The sequence below is a fragment of the Rhinatrema bivittatum genome, chromosome 9 (assembly GCF_901001135.1).
Source record: "Rhinatrema bivittatum chromosome 9, aRhiBiv1.1, whole genome shotgun sequence".
In the NCBI taxonomy this organism is placed as follows: Eukaryota; Metazoa; Chordata; class Amphibia; order Gymnophiona; family Rhinatrematidae; genus Rhinatrema; species Rhinatrema bivittatum.
Genome location: NC_042623.1, coordinates 74322105 through 74339834, shown reverse-complemented (window position 1 = coordinate 74339834; position 17730 = coordinate 74322105). Strand labels below are relative to the sequence as shown.

At 44.0% G+C, this 17730-nt stretch overlaps 1 non-coding gene across 1 annotated transcript; it reads left to right on the top strand.

The window, feature by feature from the left end:
• Window positions 1–8863: 8863 nt before the first annotated feature.
• LOC115099679 lies at window positions 8864–8988 on the top strand. The gene has a single exon (XR_003858854.1). It is a non-coding gene; the product is annotated as a small nucleolar RNA SNORA49 (small nucleolar RNA).
• Window positions 8989–17730: the final 8742 nt, after the last annotated feature.

Here is a 17730-nt window from a genome sequence, read left to right as displayed (position 1 = left end):
ACAAAGCTGTAAGAGTGGAAGGTAACTCAAGGCAAAAGAAATTTGGAGACCATATGTTACTGCCACTTGTTCCTCTCCCCCTTGTTTTGGAGTAGAGGGTAAAGATGGGAGAGTCATCCAAGACTGGAAGTAGTAGGGCAGGGACATGGACAGAGGCTGGAAAGGTGGAACAGCCTAAACTAGCAGCACACTCCTCTATGGTTCGTACTTCTGATGCAGTGAAGGCATTATTTTACCAACTGATTCAGAGATAGAATCTTGTCTGGGATTTTCAGAAAATCAATCTGCCGTTGCTTGGGTTTTCAGAATTTCCACATGAGTAGAAAGAAGACTGAAAGTCCCTTGAAGGCCTTGCTGCCATTCTGCCCATTTGCCATGCCCTAGATGTAGTACTTTAGGGGTCTTGCTGCCATATACCTACCAGCCATGGCCCTGATACACCACCTTAGGGGTCATGCTACTACCACTCTACCTACTTGCCATGCCCTTGATATACCACCTTAGGGGTCTTGATGTTAACACTCTGCCTAACTGCCATGCCCCAGATGTACCACCTTAGGGGTCATGCTGTTATTCTATCTTCTTGCATGCCCCTGATGCTGTACCTTAGGGATTTTACTTCCACTCAGCCTTGCTGCCATACCCCAGATTTACACTTTTGGTGGCTTTCTGACAATCTTACTTGCTGCCATATCCCAGACTCTTCACCTTAGGGTTCTCTTGCCTCTCTGGGTGGCTGCTTTGCACCTCTCATGATGTCTTGGCATCTTCATGCCACTCTTAGTGTTGCTTTGTCCCTCTAATAGTGCCTGAGTTTTTTCTGCCACTTTTGCTACTTTGTTGCCCCTTTCTGGTGCCTTAGGATGTTCATGCCACTCTTGGTGCCACTTTACACCTCTTTTGCTGCCTTCGGGTGTTATCAATGCCTTCATTGAAATCCTTGGGGTGTTCTTGACACTTGTTGTTGCTGTGCTCTTCTGACGGTGCCTTAGAAACTACTGCCACTGCTTGTACCGTTTTTCCCTGTTACAGTGCCCTAGACTATTCATGCTGCTTTTTGTGCCACTTTGCCGTAGTATTGGTGCCTCGGAGTTCTTTTCCCATTTCTGATGTTATCCACTCATATGTTTCATTAGCACTGATGAGAAAACCCAAATTTTGAAGCTAAAATACGCTTCCTTGCTTCCCCCATAGACTTTAATGGAAAACAAAAAAAAGAATGAAACAAAGAAACAATTTTATTTTTCATCTGAAGCTAATGAAAGAAATGGAGGTGTCCTACAAAAACAATAAACAAAAGTAAAATTTGGCCTCTGCATATCCCTACTGAGTATAAGCATGGGAATAAAAGTAGGAAAAGTTTAAACTTTTCTACCTAAGGCCTGGATTTATCAAAATGCACTAAATATTGCATGTGATAGAAAAAGGGGTGTGTTTTATGGTAATAGGCAGTTTATGCTACTACCTATGTGAAGTGCTAAGTTACTACAAATTGTGATAACTTTTTGTTATTTAAGATAAGTGCCAGAATTGTGGTATTTCCTACGAGAGAGAGAGAGAGAGAGAGAGAGAGAGAGAGAGAGAGAGAGAGAGAGAGAGAGAGAGAGAGAGAGAGAGAGAGAGAGAGAGAGAGAGAGAGACTAGCTATAATGCCTTCCCACTAGATAGGTATTTATATCCCTATGGGAGGTCCACCTAGTAACTCAAGGTGAGGTTTAGGTATTCGTGTAGGGGTTAGGGGACACTTTGACATTCAAAGTGAGACGTACGAACAGAACAGTGCTCTCTTGTGAAGATTTGATGACCTTCGGAGTGAGGAAACTCACTCAAAGATGAGATTTGTGCAATGTTCTCTCAACCTAGCTTGATGGTCTCTGTACCTGAGTAACATCAAGCAAGGTTGAGAGAACATTGCATAAATCTCATCTTTGAGTGAGTTTTCTCACTCTGAAGGTCATCAAATCTTCACAAGAGAGCACTGTTCTATTTGCACGTCTCACTTTGAATGTCAAAGTGTCCCCTAACCCTTACACGAATACCTAAACGTCACCTCGAGTTACTAGGTGAGCCTCCCATAGAGATATAAATAACTATCTAGTGTTAGAGAGAGAGACTAGCCATAATATCCTATCTCTTAGCATTTGAGAACACTATTGGACAAAGGGTAGTTAAACTCATACATTAAGGGGTTTTCACATGTATTAAAACCACCTTATAGCATTTTGATAAATGACCCTATAAGATGGTAGATTAGAAAGGACAAAAACAGAAAGGTTCTGATCTGGCATGTGGTCATACTCTAGTTATTCCTTCCCCTGACTGCTTTTAAAGAATAAATCAATTTTTGCATTTTGATTGTATCATTTTGGTGCCTGAGGCTATATAACCTCTTACCCAACCCTGTGATAGGACATTCTCTGAGGACCTTTATATATAGAAAGGATCTTGAGAATGGAAGGAAGAATTCTAAATCAAAGAGGGTCACTCAAGCTTGAAGATTTGGGTAGTCTCCTTATAAATGGTCTCCTTAGCTTCACATGACAGTAATCCCATCAAGGTATACAAAGATATTAGGGAGGTGTGGAACGTTCACCAGTAGGGGTGTGCATTCATTTGTAATGAATGCATTAAATGGGATGAATGAGTCCATTCCAAGTTCATGCTAAATTTTCAGATATTTTTTTGTGTGCAGTACAGAAAATAAAATGAGCTTCCCAAGGCCCTCTATCCCCCATCCTGCTCAGTAAATAGAAGCCTGGAGCCCAGGCCTCCCCACCTACATCTCCCTGGATTCAACTGGGTCCTCTCCAGAGTCCTCCAATCCCCACTCTGCTGGTAAAAATCGAGCCCAGGGCCTAAGCCTACCTAGCTGGACCACCCCTTGCCCAGCTGGGGCCTCCCTGTGCCCCTCTGACCCTCCTTCCCCATTAAAAATTTCCAGGGCTGGAGACCTCTCTGTCCCCCACTTACCCCATTTGTGCAGTATAGGATGTTGGAAAGGGCAGGAGGCAATGCCCACTTGCTCTTGCTTGCTCTTCACACTTTAAAAATGGTGATAGTAGCACATAGGATAGTGCCAAAGTGATGTCACTTTGGCATCCATCTCAAGGATAGCCTGATTTATTAAGGTCTTTTGCCATAGATACAGAATGGTAGAAAAACCTTATTGAATCAGATCCTAAATGTTCCTTTTTCTTTCTAAACTTTCTTCTTCTTCTTTGAACTCTTTTTATCTCATCTATATTTTTCTATTACTGAGGTGTCCAAAATTGTACTCTGTAATCCGGATGAGGACCTTGCCAAGCTAATCATCCTTCTCTTCTCACACTTCTCATATATCCAATGATTCCTATTGACCTTCCATCTATTAATGACTATGCAAGACCATTTCTTCTCTATAGGAAATCAGAATAGCCATTCCTTCCTGACACTCATGGAAAATTCCTTTTTTTTTATTTATTTATTTATTTATTTATTTATTTAGCGCTTTTATATACTGATATTCAAGTAACAGAATTACCAATCAAGTTGGTTTACATTCCAACAATAACCATGACATGAGAATGTCTTACAATAAACAGGATGATAGAACTTGGATACAAAGAACTGGGTTTAACAAGGTATATAAGATGGGTAAGGAGACCGGCGAGCCTAATGCTAGCTGGGTTATAACTAAAAAAAACCCAGCTAGCCTAATGCTAGCTGGGTTTTTTTAATTATAAATGAAGTAACTTCATTTATAACTAAAAAAAAGCTCCACTGGCGCCGCTCTTCTTAGAATCTTTGCCGCTCGTAGGAAGGGAGGCCTGCACGATCGGCGCCCAGACCCGCCGGGGTAAGGCCCTTTGATTCCCCCTTACCCACGGCGAATCCAGGACGCTGACCAAGAGGCAAGTCTGCCACGCCATCCCTCCACACGGCCCTTCGGTCCCCCAACAGCCTGGCCAACCAATCGCAACTCGGAGAGGGAGTTTAAATTAAAAGCTCCACCGGCGCCACTCTTCTTAGAATCTTCGCCGCTCGTAGGAAGGGAGGCCTGCGCGATCGGCGCCCAGACCCGCTGGGGTAAGGCCCTTTGATTCCCCCTTACCCACGGCGAATCCAGGACACCGACCACGAGGCAAGTCTGCAGCGCTGTCCCTCCACACGGCCCTTCGGTCCCCCTACAGCCTGGCCAGCCAATCGCAACTCGGAGAGGGAGTTTAAATTAAAAGCTCCACCGGTGCGGCGCACCGGCATCGCACGTCAAAGGGGAAGGCCCCTTTGTGCGCCCCTTCGTGCAGCCACTGAGAGAAGCTGCAATCCACCTTTTCCGCTGCAAACCATTGCCGCGGAGCTATCACTCTACAATGTCAGCTATCACTACCTCCAGCAACCACCTGAGAAGAAGATCACACACTCAAAGTATGTTATAGCACTAACTTTTAATTTAGAATCACCAAGTTTCTCTCTGCCTGGAGACAATGCCATGCCACCTAGCAAACAGTGTGCCGGAAGCCTCCCCAAGTCATATCATCTGCAGTCCCACCACACACCACAACCACCATCAACCTACCTCCCAGCACCCATCTCACACAGCAACCATCCAGTTCTCCTCGCTTCCAGTAACCACTCCTCTTCCCCCGGCTCAAACTATCATCTTAACTCTTACAAAAAAATCAACATGATACAAACCTTCCCTATCCCTATTATCCCACACTCATCCCTCAACAGAGATAATTCACCCATATTCAATCTCCAACGATCAAAGAGGTCACTGATTCCCATCATGATTTCCCCTCTAACCCAATTCCTAGGCCTATCTTTAATCACCTTAACCCTCCTCAACTCCCAATCCCTGTCAAAAAAATCTCACTTGCTCAACGACTACCTCCTGGACACCCAACCGGACCTATGTGCAATTACTGAAACCTGGTTGAAAAACACTGATACACCCCTAATCAACCAACTACCGATACAACTATATGACTTCTTCTCTATCCCCAGAACTAAAAAAAGAGGGGGAGGATTACTGTTAGCCACAAAAAAAGAACTAAGACTAGCCCAGCAAGCAATTAAATCAATGACCAAACTTGAAATCGGATTATTCAAATCCACCCAGCTTCAAATCTGTCTCATCTACATCCCCCGGGCTCCTAGAATCCGACCCATCTCCTCTTATAGAAATTGTAGCCAAACACATCAATACAAACTCACCAGCTATCCTGCTAGGAGACTTCAACATTCATGTTGACTCCCCTTCTCCTTCCGCCAATTGCGAAGCCCTCCATTCCTCCTTCCTGGCCATGGGTTTCAAACAAATTATAAATAAACCCACGCACAAAGCAGGCCACACGTTAGACCTCATATTCACAAATGATTCGATCTCGCCCACTTCTCCTCCTACGTGTACCCCCATCCCTTGGTCAGATCACTCGCTGATAGCTACTGAGCTATCAATAAAGAAAAAACTGACTACTAACATCCCTAAATCCTCGATCCAATTCAGAAAACCATGTTCCATGGAAGCCCTCAGCAACATCCTCACCAAGGACCTAACTAACTTGGACTTCACAAATGCCGACACTGCTATGAACTCCTGGCTAACTATCATGCGCTTAGCAGCTGATAAATTATGCCCCATGACTTCCAAAGTTATCAATCCTGCCCGCACTAACAAAAAACCCTGGTTCTCAGCAGAATTAAGAAAACTCAAACAAGTCCTGCAACATAAAGAACAACGCTGGTGGAAGGATCCCTCCCCTACTGCACTGGCCTCCTACAAAACCGCAACGATCTATTATAGGGCCACCATTCTACACCAAAAAAATACACGGCTTCCTATACAACCCAAAAACACTTTTCTCATATGTTGCAGCCCTCACCACCCCTGTTCTTCCAATCATCCCAGAAGAAGAGGCCCAAAACAAATCCACAGAGCTGGCAGTTTTCTTTGACAACAAAATCAAAAATTTACTTATTCCGCTGACAACTTCCAACTCTACACCAAACTCCCAGCCTCCACCTAGCCAAAACTACTCCCCAACGATACACAAACAGTCTCTAGAATCTTTTGATCTAACATCATCCATGGAAATCGAATCTATCATTAAGAAAATGAAGCCCTCATCGCACCCAATAGACCAAATTCCGACCAAACTCCTTCTCACAATTCCGAACACCATCGCCAAACCACTGCTGACATCATAAATTGCTCCCTCACTCACTCAAGGAACAGTCCCAGAGGCTTTAAAAACAGCCTCTCTGAAACCCTTACTAAAAAAAACCTAACCTGGACCCATCCAACCCTATAAATTTCTGCCCCATTGCCAACTTACCTTTCATAGCCAAGCTAATGGAAAAACTGGTCAACACTCGACTCACAGACTACCTCGACTCCCATGACATTCTATATCCATCTCAATTCAGATTCAGGAAACGCAGAAACACAGATTCTCTCCTACTCTCATTAACGGACAACATCCTGATGGGCCTTGACAAAGGTCAATCCTACCTGCTATCTCTTCTCGACATTTCCGCGGCGTTCGACACAGTTAACCACACAATCCTCATCAACCGTCTGATGGAAATAGGCATCTCAGGCTCTGCACTCCTCTGATTAAAATCCTTTCTAAGCGACAGGTATTACAAAGTAAAAATAATCAACAATCTCCCCCCGTACCTTCCAAACAAGGAGTAGCCCAGGGTTCCTCTCTTTCCCTGACCCTATTTAACATCTATCTTCTCCCCCTTTGCCAATTACTCAATAACCTCAACCTCACCTACTTTATATATGCTGACGACGTACAGATCCTAATCCCCAACAAGGATCCCATCTCCAACACTCTAAACTTTTGGAACAGCTGCCTTCACGCTATTAATCTCCTTCTCACGAACCTCAGCCTGGTTCTCAATACGTCCAAAACTGAACTCCTGATCATCTCCCCCAATCATAATAACCCCCTCGCCAGCACCACAACTATACCACTAGTAAGCCACTAGTAAGTGAGAGACCTTGGAGCCACCCTAGACTCTAGAATGAACCTTAAAAAGTTCATTAACGCCACCACTAAAGAAGGCTTCTATAAACTACAGGTCCTAAAACAGTTAAGACCTCTCCTACACTTCCATGACTACCGCTCAGTCCTTCAAGCCATTCGATTCTCAAAGATTGATTACTACAACGTACTTCTGCTCGGTCTCCCTGCCTCTTCTACCAAACCTCTTCAGATGCTGCAAAACGCTGCAGCCAGGATCCTTACAAACTCTCGCCGAATGGACCACATCACACCAATTCTAAAAATACTACACTGGCTACCCATCCACTATAGAAAACTCTTCAAGACACTGACCATCATTCACAAAACCATATATCAGCAATCCTCTCTCCAACTTACCATACCCCTCGAACTCCACTCTTCATCAAGGCCAACCAGATCTGCATACAGAGGCTCCCTCCAGGTTACCCCTAGCAAATCCGCTATACACAACTCCATTGAAAAATGAGCACTATCAACCACTGGACCGCATCACTGGAATTCTCTCCCCCCAGATCTACGCCAGGAACAATGTCATCTCACCTTCAGAAAAAGATTGAAAACCTGGCTGTTCGCCCAAGCATATCGCTGAAGAAACCACCACCCCTCGGTTGCACAGACCACCACCCCTCGGTTGCGTCATCTTTCTGACTCACAAAGGAACTGTTATGCTAGAACTGCTCACTCAAATAACTTGTCAAATCGACACCTCTATGTTAACCGTATATATTTTTACTATTTAAGCAATTGCTCTCTGCTTATCTGCTTTGCTCTCCAGTTAGAAATTGTTTAATCTATCCCTCTTCTTCAAATGGCCTTGTTCTACATTCCCTGTTTTAATGTAACTTTCGCTTTCTGTGTTAACTGTTTTTCCCCCCCCTAGTTTATTGTAAACCGGTACGATAAGACTTGGTCTTGAGCATCAGTATATTAAAAGAATTTAAATAAATAAATAAATAAATAAATAAATAAACAAACTTCTGAAACCAGACTTTTTATAATAGTAGATGAGCAGGAATTAAATTTATAGAAGTTCCCTTTTTGTTTCCATAATATATCAGACACTTCTGATTGTGCAACTAGATCAAATTCTGTCCAGAATACCAAAGCCTCTTGCAGAGGTTCTGGGTCTGTTAGTGATAAATCTTCCATGGACTTAACTATGCCAACTATTTTTTGAGAGAAAAATACCGCAAATCTCTCACATGATTCCTTCAATTGAACTATTGGATTTTGAATCGGAACCCTTGATATTGTTCGTACAATGTGAAATAATTCTAGCAGTCTTGAAGCTGCGGTAGAGATCTAACATGAATGCCATTTATGCTTGGCCTGATCTATATTGACTCTATAATTATTCAATTTGTTATAATATATATTCAAAGCCACTTCAGATTTGTTCTTCCGCTACATAATTCCTGCTTTAAACTCCTCAAAATGGGAGAATACCAAACAGTGGACCTTTGCCTCTTAACCACCCTAGCCTGGATTGGAGCCCACTTATCCAATGAAGGCCTGGATTTATCAAAATGCACTATGTATTGCCTGTGATAGAAAAGGGGGTGTGTTTTATGGTAATAGGCAGTTTATTGCAATAATAAATATGTAAAGAGCTAAGTTGAGAGAGAGAGAGAGAGACTAGTCAAAATACCTTCACACTAGATAGGTATTTAAATCTCTATGGGAGGCCCACCTAGTAACTCGAGGTGAGGTTTAGGTATTAGTGTAGGGATTAGGGGCCATTTTGACATTCAAAGTGAGATGTACGAACAGAACAGTGCTCTCTAGTGAAGATTTGATGACCCTCGGAGTGAGGAAACTCACCCAAAGATGAGATTTGTGCAATGTTCTCTCAACCTAGCTTGATGGACTCTCTACCTGGGTAACATCAACTAGGTTGAGAGAACATTGCACAAATCTCATCTTTGGGTGAGTTTCCTCACTCCGAGGGTCATCAGGTTGAGAGAACATTGCACAAATCTCATCTTTGGGTGAGTTTCCTCACTCCGAGGGTCATCAAATCTTCACTAGAGAGCACTGTTCTGTTCGTACATCTCACTTTGAATGTCAAAATGGCCCCTAACCCCTATGCCAATACCTAAAGTGGCCCCTAACCCCCTACACTAATACCTAAACCTCACCTCGACTTACTAGGTGGGGCTCCCATAGAGATATATATATACCTATCTAGTATGAGGGCATTATGGCTAGTCTCTCTCTCATAAAAAACATCAGAACAGGTGATACAGCTATAACACAAGCCATTACACAGCTTAACACTCCTGAAAAACTTGTAGCTAAAACCATGGAATAGGACTTTACAAAACAGTAAGCCCAGTCTTCCCCTTTTTCAGATTTGCATCACACCATACAATATGGTGCTATCGCATGCATTAAAGGTGTTTTCACATGCATTAACAGGGCTTTTTGCATGCGATAAGCCCTTAACGCATGCAAAAACACCTTAGCGCATTTTGATAAATGAGGGGGGAAGTTTGTAAAGATGTTTTCCAATGGTCCACTAAACTTTCAGCATCTTCAATAGCTGGGTCTGAAAGAAGGGGTACCCAATTTTCTCTTAATAAATCTAAATCTAATGGAGCTCTTCTAGTAATAGTGAATCTTTTAGATGATCTATCTAATTGTAACATAGGGTAGGCCAACTTACATGGACTAAAATAGTGATCTGACCATGGAACTGCTGAAGAAAACCTGACATAACACTATGTTTCGAGGCAGGACAGCTCTGTGTCAGGGGTATCAATACTGCCACAATGTCTCACATTAAGCTTTTATTTGAACTTGTGGGCTCCTGATGCTCTTGTAACATCGTGCCTATGATGTCTTTCGACAAGAAATATTAATTGTTGCATGAATGCTTTAATTTGGAATCTCACTTTTTGTGCATTCACTTATTTGACTCTGTTTTCTTTGGTGATCTGCATAATTTTTGCCACAATAAGCCCTCCATTGCCTCCCTCACTCCCCATCCCCCAGCACTTTCTGTGTTACTATATCATAGGTTGCATATATATCTGTAACTATCAATATATATTTGAGATCTTGGAGAGGTTACTAAATTTTGCACCAGTTCTCCAAAATTTGCACCAGCATTTTCCTATGGCAAATACTGGGGAATTTTCACTGATAAGCCAGAAGTACTTTTTGCATTGAAGTAAAACTATACATTCTCTAACATGGGAAGAATAAGGAGATTAATTTTCCAAAGGGAATTCCTTGGAATAAAAACAGTGTTTTACGCAGAGAAAGAATCTTTTACAGGATTGCTTGTCTGATAAACCTGCGCGTGTATGATATGTTTTCACATAAGCTCACCCAGACTGAGCAGAGGCACTCCTGGGACCAGGTGCTTCTGCGTATCTACCTCATCCGTCGCAGCTAGCTCTCAATATAGGAGAGGGGTCAGTAGAAAAATAAACAAAATTTGTAACAACAATGAATAAACTTCTTCATGGATCTTGAAGATTTCACTTGGATGTAGCTTTTGGTATTGAGAAAAAGAAAAATCTACAACAAAATAAAGATTTTATACTCAGGAGCGATGACACTGACTCGGATATAGTTTCAATAAACATTTTACTGAATCAGCAAAATGAAATGCTTTGAATCTTTGTGCACACACACACACATGTGCAAATACAATCTATCCACACAGGCAAATTAGCAATGAAATAACCTGTACAGAAGTACAAGAAAAATATAAATTGCAGGTAACTCTGATTAACTGTCTGAGCAGAAAATAAATCAGAGAATTGCTCAACTCTGTGCGTCCACAAGCAACATTTATCAGTCAATTCCCTTCAATGCAAACAACTTTTGACAGTTAAAGATCATACTGTGAATCCTGTCTGAAGATCCTCTAAACACTTGGACTTCAGAGGGGGATTCTAGCCACTTTTGCTTGCAGATTTTTTCCCCTCCAAATTTCCAGAGTCACTGCTGCAGTCTTTACAACAAAAATCAAAACTCAGGGTCCCTTCTCAAACTATATTGGTTTGAGAAATCTAACGAAGCACTTACAGTCTCTGAACTCCAACACGCTACACATTAAAACATTCACGAAGCAATGCAGATATCAATATTTATAACCATTGAGACATAACTCACAAATTATCCATCTAAATGGCTAGTTTGAATATTCCTCTTGCTTATCTGGCTAGTCATTATCTGGATAAGATTTAGTCAAATAAGAAAGAAGCATGTTAGCATGTTCCGGGGGGGGGGGGGGGGTTCAGTTAGCCAAATAAGTTATTCATAAAGAGAAGCCTGAGAGCAGATCTAAAGTTAGCCAGGAATGTGTTCTTGGATAACTTTAGCTTCAAGTTATTATATTCAAAAGAATATAGTCGGTTAAGTGGTGAAATACAAGGTTTGAAAAAAAATTATTGTGGACCTACTGACCCTAATACAGCCCCCACCCTTCATCCTACCTGATCTCCTGAAGCCTTTTCATCAAAATCCTCTTCATCTCATTACTTTAAAAATATAAGAGCTGGAGGCAGTGCCAATTGTTCTCCCTCCTCCTCCCTCCCCCTACCAGCTCCCGGGTCCCATGTAATTTTAAAAATACTCTCCAGGGTCACCCTCTTCCCTCCCACATCCCAGTACCTTAATTCAGTTTAGTCTTCATCCCGGATCATGATAGTAGCCTACTATGACAAGGACCAGGAGCTTCTGCTATCGCTAGGCAGTAACTGGGACATCCCGGACACCTGGGGCCTCTCCCTTCCCCCTTCCTTGCCCATACAAGCAACAATAATGAATAACAGGGAGCAATAACAGCATAACACATATTGGATGCAATGGCAGCAGCCGTTTATTAGATGCCTAACAAGGGAATCTAATCTGGGATGCCAAGCCTTAAGCACCTAACTGCTCTTATTTCTCGGGTCAGTGCCATTAGATGTATACTAGAGCATCTGCCCAAGTGAATCATCCAGAGGACTCGCTCTCGCAAGGCTCAAGAGGTGCAGGGGAGTCATCTTGGGAGGAGTCCCATGTATGCCACCACACAAGAAGCCCACCTGGGACGCTCCATGACTCCTTCTAGCCAGCAGAACCATCAAGACCCAATCCCTGGGCCCAATATCACACACACACCCCCATTTGTCATCCACCGCACAATGGCCCTAGCCATCAACTTTTTTAATGGTCACCTCCTGCTTGCCATTGACTTCGTTGCCCTACATCTCTCATTCTGGACTTAGTCATTCCTACCATAGGGATCTGCTCATGCGCACAACAGGAATAACCTGGCCATCGCATGAGGAATCCCCCCAAACAGGCTGTGGCTCATGTATCCATACAATTAAAATCCTCTGAATAGCCCACAGAAACATATAGTTGCCTATGTCAGACAAATGTACCCCAACCTGCAGATACAGATCTGTATAATGCACATAGACCCATTCATGCCACAGCTGGAATCCACCCATCCACTCTAGTGACTTTGCGACTTTCCTGTTCAATTTGGTGTGATATCACCCCACACCATCTGCTATTCAACATTCAGCCCAGAGAAATAATTTCCGACCAACAGAATTTGGTGTTCAGCCACATTGCTCCTATAGGGCTCAGCTTGTCTCTAATGGCGTTCAGCAAATTCAAACCTGTGCTGCTCCCCAAATCATTACCTCCCAGGTGTATAATTAGAAGGACTGGCTGTGGGGATCCCCTTTTCCTGGATCAAAGGAAAGGACATGGCTGAGATCATCACATGCCCCCTTGACACAGTCACTTGATGAACCATCCTTTTTTCGATAGCCCCAGATCCGGGTGGAACTTCTCCAAAGTCGCCCTTCTACAGGCATGCACGATGAATGAGTGGCTGATAATCCAAGCAGAGCGACATTGAATAGTAGTGGAAGTGAGCAAAGAGATTATGATTTGTTATGGCCAAGATTATGCAAGCGCAGGGGAATCATCGTTATGTTGAATATATGACGCATAGGCACTGGAATGTCATTTTCACATGCATTGGATGGCTATCTTTGGGAGACTGGCTATGACCAAACATGATGCTGCTCCTATGCGAAAAGAGTGTGGGTCAAAGCCCTCACTCTGTAAACCTGCTTCTCCGCTATTGATGGGCAGCAATATTCCATCACGAGGAGCATCTATTCTGACATGCAGCATCTACCTTGTCATGAGAAACCACCACCTTGTCACGAGAGGCATGTGCCCTGTTGATAGGGGCATCCATCCTGTTGCAGAAGGCATCTACCAGGTCATGAGGGGCATTCACCATGTCATGAGAGGCATCTACCCCTTCATGAGGGGGATTGGCCCTGTCATGCAGGGCATCTACTTTGTCATGAGATGCCTCTATCTTGTTGCTGGGGGCATTTGTTACTTAATGGGAGGTATCTAACAAGTCCTGGGGAGCATAAGGTAGGCGCTAACTCAGGTTGACTGCCACCATTCCTGGGATAGAATTACCTCTCCCTCATACTTTTCCTACTCGACCCCTGTTGACTTTATTCCATGAAGCCAATTGTTTCTGCCCAAGTGGCTGAGCTACTTATATCTCCTCCCCCCCCCCCCCCCCCAGATTTTTGGATGCTGGCTTCCAAATCCCTTTTGGACAGAGCTGCCAGTGGGCAGACGGTCCATAGAGTGGGAACCTGTCTGTATGTCCCAATGGGAAACATAGAATCCCGAGCTCTATGGTCCCAGTGTACTCTGTGCTGGGGCCTGCCTAGTCACAGCTGAAGAGTTCAAGCGACGGGGCATCAGTACAATCGTTGGCACCACCACTGGCTAACACACCCATCAGATCTTTTGACCTGTCTGTGCTGCAGCCTTGGTTCAAATACTACCAAATACTTTTATTTATTTATTTTTTCTGGGGCGTAAGCCTTGTTCTCAGGGGGTATGAAAAAAAGGAAACCCAATTAGACCCGGGCAATCTTCTCTATAGCTCTATATAGCCCCTGTGATTATCTTTTCTTTTTTTTAAGAAAAGGTTTCAAATTAGCAGGGATTGAAACTCCAGTCTCTGGATTATGCAGCCCTTACCTCCCATCAGGCGTTAGACAGTGGCAAATGGCAGGCTTAGGTTCTGCCCTGTATCTCCTTCCATTAACCAGCTTCACCCACCTTTCTGATTTTTTTTTTTTGTATATACCTTAGGGGCAGGACTCCCTTATATGCCCGCCATGTTACCACTGTGTCATGATGAAAATCGAGGAAGAAAGAAGCTGCTGGTCAGCAGAGGAAATTGAATTGCCGAATCACTGCATTTGGAAGCCAAGGAGGAAGAGAAAGCACAATGGAGTTCAGAGGGATTTCAAATTTTAAGCCAGACTGCCTTCTCTCCCATGTCATGATGCAGCCCCTCTCGGCCAATTTCAAGGTCCAGAGCATGGTCACGCCACCCAGGTAGGTAAGCGAGGGGGGAGTGGGAAGAGGGTGGCCACCCAGATGGGTGTCTCAGGTGTCCGTTACTTGCGGACACCTGAGGCACCCATCTGGGTGGCCACCAGCACTGGGGGGCCTATAGTTAGACAGCTCCCCGCACTGGGGGGCTGTCTATCTATGCTGGATGCGTAGGCTTCCAGATTGCACTGTAGATTTCCACATAATTGCCTACTGATGGGAAAAGCACTGGCTATGCTGCTACCATGATCTGAGCTAAAGACTGAATTGAATTAAAGTACCGGGGGGGGGGGGGGAGGGTAAATGTCAAGGAGTGGGGAGGGGGCCCTGGAGGTTAGAATTTTTAACAAATTAGATGGGACCCAGGAGCAAAGAGGGGAGGAAGCGTGACTGGCACCAGCACCGGTCCTTATATTTTTTAAACTACTACAACCATAGAAAAACACTGGTTCAAAAGGTTTTACACATCCAAAGCACATAGAGATGTGAATCGTTTTCCATATCGTCTTAACGATAGAAATCGTGTGGCAGGAGAAGAAAATCGTGTTTGGCACGATTATTTTGTTGAAAAATCGTTAAAAATCGTTTTTTCCAATTAGTGCGCACTAACTCAAAATGATACAAATAGACACTTTCCAGGTCACTGAAGGTCAGTTAGGAATGAATATGTGTTCCTATTGGCTGGCAGCCCTCTTATCTATTGATGTTACCAAGGTTACCACTGAGGTGATGGTTGGGGGGATGGGAAATGGAACTGGAAACTCATGAACACCAACAGAAAATGAAACAAAGTGTTCACACTTCCCAGGTCAGTAAAGGTCACTTAGGAATGAATATGTATTCCTATTGGCTGGCTGTGCTCTTATCTATTGATGTTACCAAGGTTACCACTGAGGTAATGGTTGGGGGGATGTGAAATGGAAACAGTTGGAAGCTTGACATGTGATGATCAGCACTCACGTGACTAGAACTTCTTTGTTTATTATTTTTGTTAGCAGACACGTGCATGTTGAATTTGCCAATCACTGTGCATTTTAGAAAGGTGGTCCTGGCTGGAACTGTACACAGTTCAAATATATGTAATTGATTGTTGGTAAGTGTATTTTTTAAGTAGCCACACTGGCACAAGTATGTTTACTTTTCCTCCTACTTAACTCACTAGCTCAGCTTTGTAAGAAGGGCTTCTCTGCTTGAGTGAGGGTCAGGCAGCTCCCCCCTGTCTGTGAAGCCAGCCTCTCACTAGTAATGCAGGGAGGGAGCTGTCTCAGACTTCACCATCCTCCCCCCCCCCCCTCACCCACACAGCATTCACTAGCTGGGACATGGGGGAAGTCAGGAGTGAGGGTCAGGCAGCTCCCCCCTGTCTGTGAAGCCAGCCTCTCACTAGTAATGCAGGGAGGGAGCTGTCTCAGACTTCACCATCCTCCCCCCCCCCCCTCACCCACACAGCATTCACTAGCTGGGACATGGGGGAAGTCAGGAGTGAGGGTCAGGCAGCTCCCCCCTGTCTGTGAAGCCAGCCTCTCACTAGTAATGCAGGGAGGGAGCTGTCTCAGACTTCACCATCCTCCCCCCCCCCCCCTCACCCACACACCATTCACTAGCTGGGACATGGGGGAAGTCAGGAGTGAGGGTCAGGCAGCTCCCCCCTGTCTGTGAAGCCAGCCTCTCACTAGTAATGCAGGGAGGGAGCTGTCTCAGACTGGTATCAGGGTTAGGGCACTGTGTGCAGGAAGATCACAACACTCCTGGTATTAATAGGGATAGGGCACTGTAAGAGATGACTGTAGTAGATTGAATAAAGATCTGATGTTTCTGCTCTCCTCACACCAAACAAAAACAACACACAAGCAGAGAAGCCCTTCTTACAAAGCTGAGCTAGTGAGTTAAGTAGGAGGAAAAGTAAACATACTTGTGCCAGTGTGGCTACTTAAAAAATACACTTACCAACAATCAATTACATATATTTGAACTGTGTACAGTTCCAGCCAGGACCACCTTTCTAAAATGCACAGTGATTGGCAAATTCAACATGCACTAGCATTTCAGGTGCCTGCTAACAAAAATAATAAACAAACAAGTTCTAGTCACGTGAGTGCTGATCATTACATTACTTTTTTTGTCAAGCTTCCAACTGTTTCCATTTCACATCCCCCCAACCATTACCTCAGTGTTAGCCTTGGTAACATCAATAGATAAGAGCACAGCCAGCCAATAGGAATACATACATACATATTCATTCCTAAGTGACCTTTACTGACCTGGGAAGTGTGAACACTTTGTTTCATTTTCTGTTGTGTTCGTTAGTTTCCAGTTCCATTTCCCATCCCCCCAACCATCACCTCAGTGGTAACCTTGGTAACATCAATAGATAAGAGGGCAGCCAGCCAATAGGAACACATATTCATTCCTAACTGACCTTCAGTGACCTGGAAAGTGTTTATTTGTATCATTTTCAGTTAGTGCGCACTAAATCGAGTTAGTGCGCACTAACGGGGAGTTAGTGCGCACTAACTCCCGTTAGTGCGCACTAACACGATTTAACGATTTTTAACGATAAATCGTTAGAATTTCTATTGTATCGTGTTCTATAATGATTTAAGACGATATTAACATTATCGGACGATAATTTTAATCGTTGAAAAACGATTCACATCCCTACTAACCAAACTGCACGCAATTTACATGAAAGGGAAAAACCTCAGTCAGCCTGCACTGAGGTCTCAGAACCTGTCTTTTCTAGGTAAGTACTGCACAATTTTTTTGAAGATTAAAAATCTAGGACTTTGTAAGTTTACAAGAACTTTATAAAAATTTATAAAAATCTTTAGAAAGGGTTGTTTTCCTATGACGGTAGCAGAATCCCGAAATTTAAGCACTGTTGAATCTTGAGATCTCAGTGCTGGCTGACTGAGGTTTGCCCTTTCATGTAAACTGTATGTAATTTGGTTGGGTACTTCAGATTTTCTAAAATTTTGAAATTTTTGAACCATTGGTTTTATATGTTTTGTTCCTGATTTATTCACTGGCGGGCGGATTTTAAAAGCCCTGCTCGCGTAAATCCGCCCGGATTTACGCGAGCAGGGCCTTGCGCGCCAGCGGCCTATTTTCCATAGGCCGCTGGCGCGCGCAGAACCCCGGGACGCGCGTAGGTCCCGGGGTTTTTGGAAGGGGGCGTGTCGGGGGTGTCGGGGGTGGGGCCAAATGATGCGGCATTTTGGGGGCGGGACCGAGGGTGTGGCGCCGGCCCGGGGCGTTCCAGAGGCGTGGCTGCGCCCTCCGGAACCGCCCCTGGGTCGGGTCTCGGCGCGCCAGC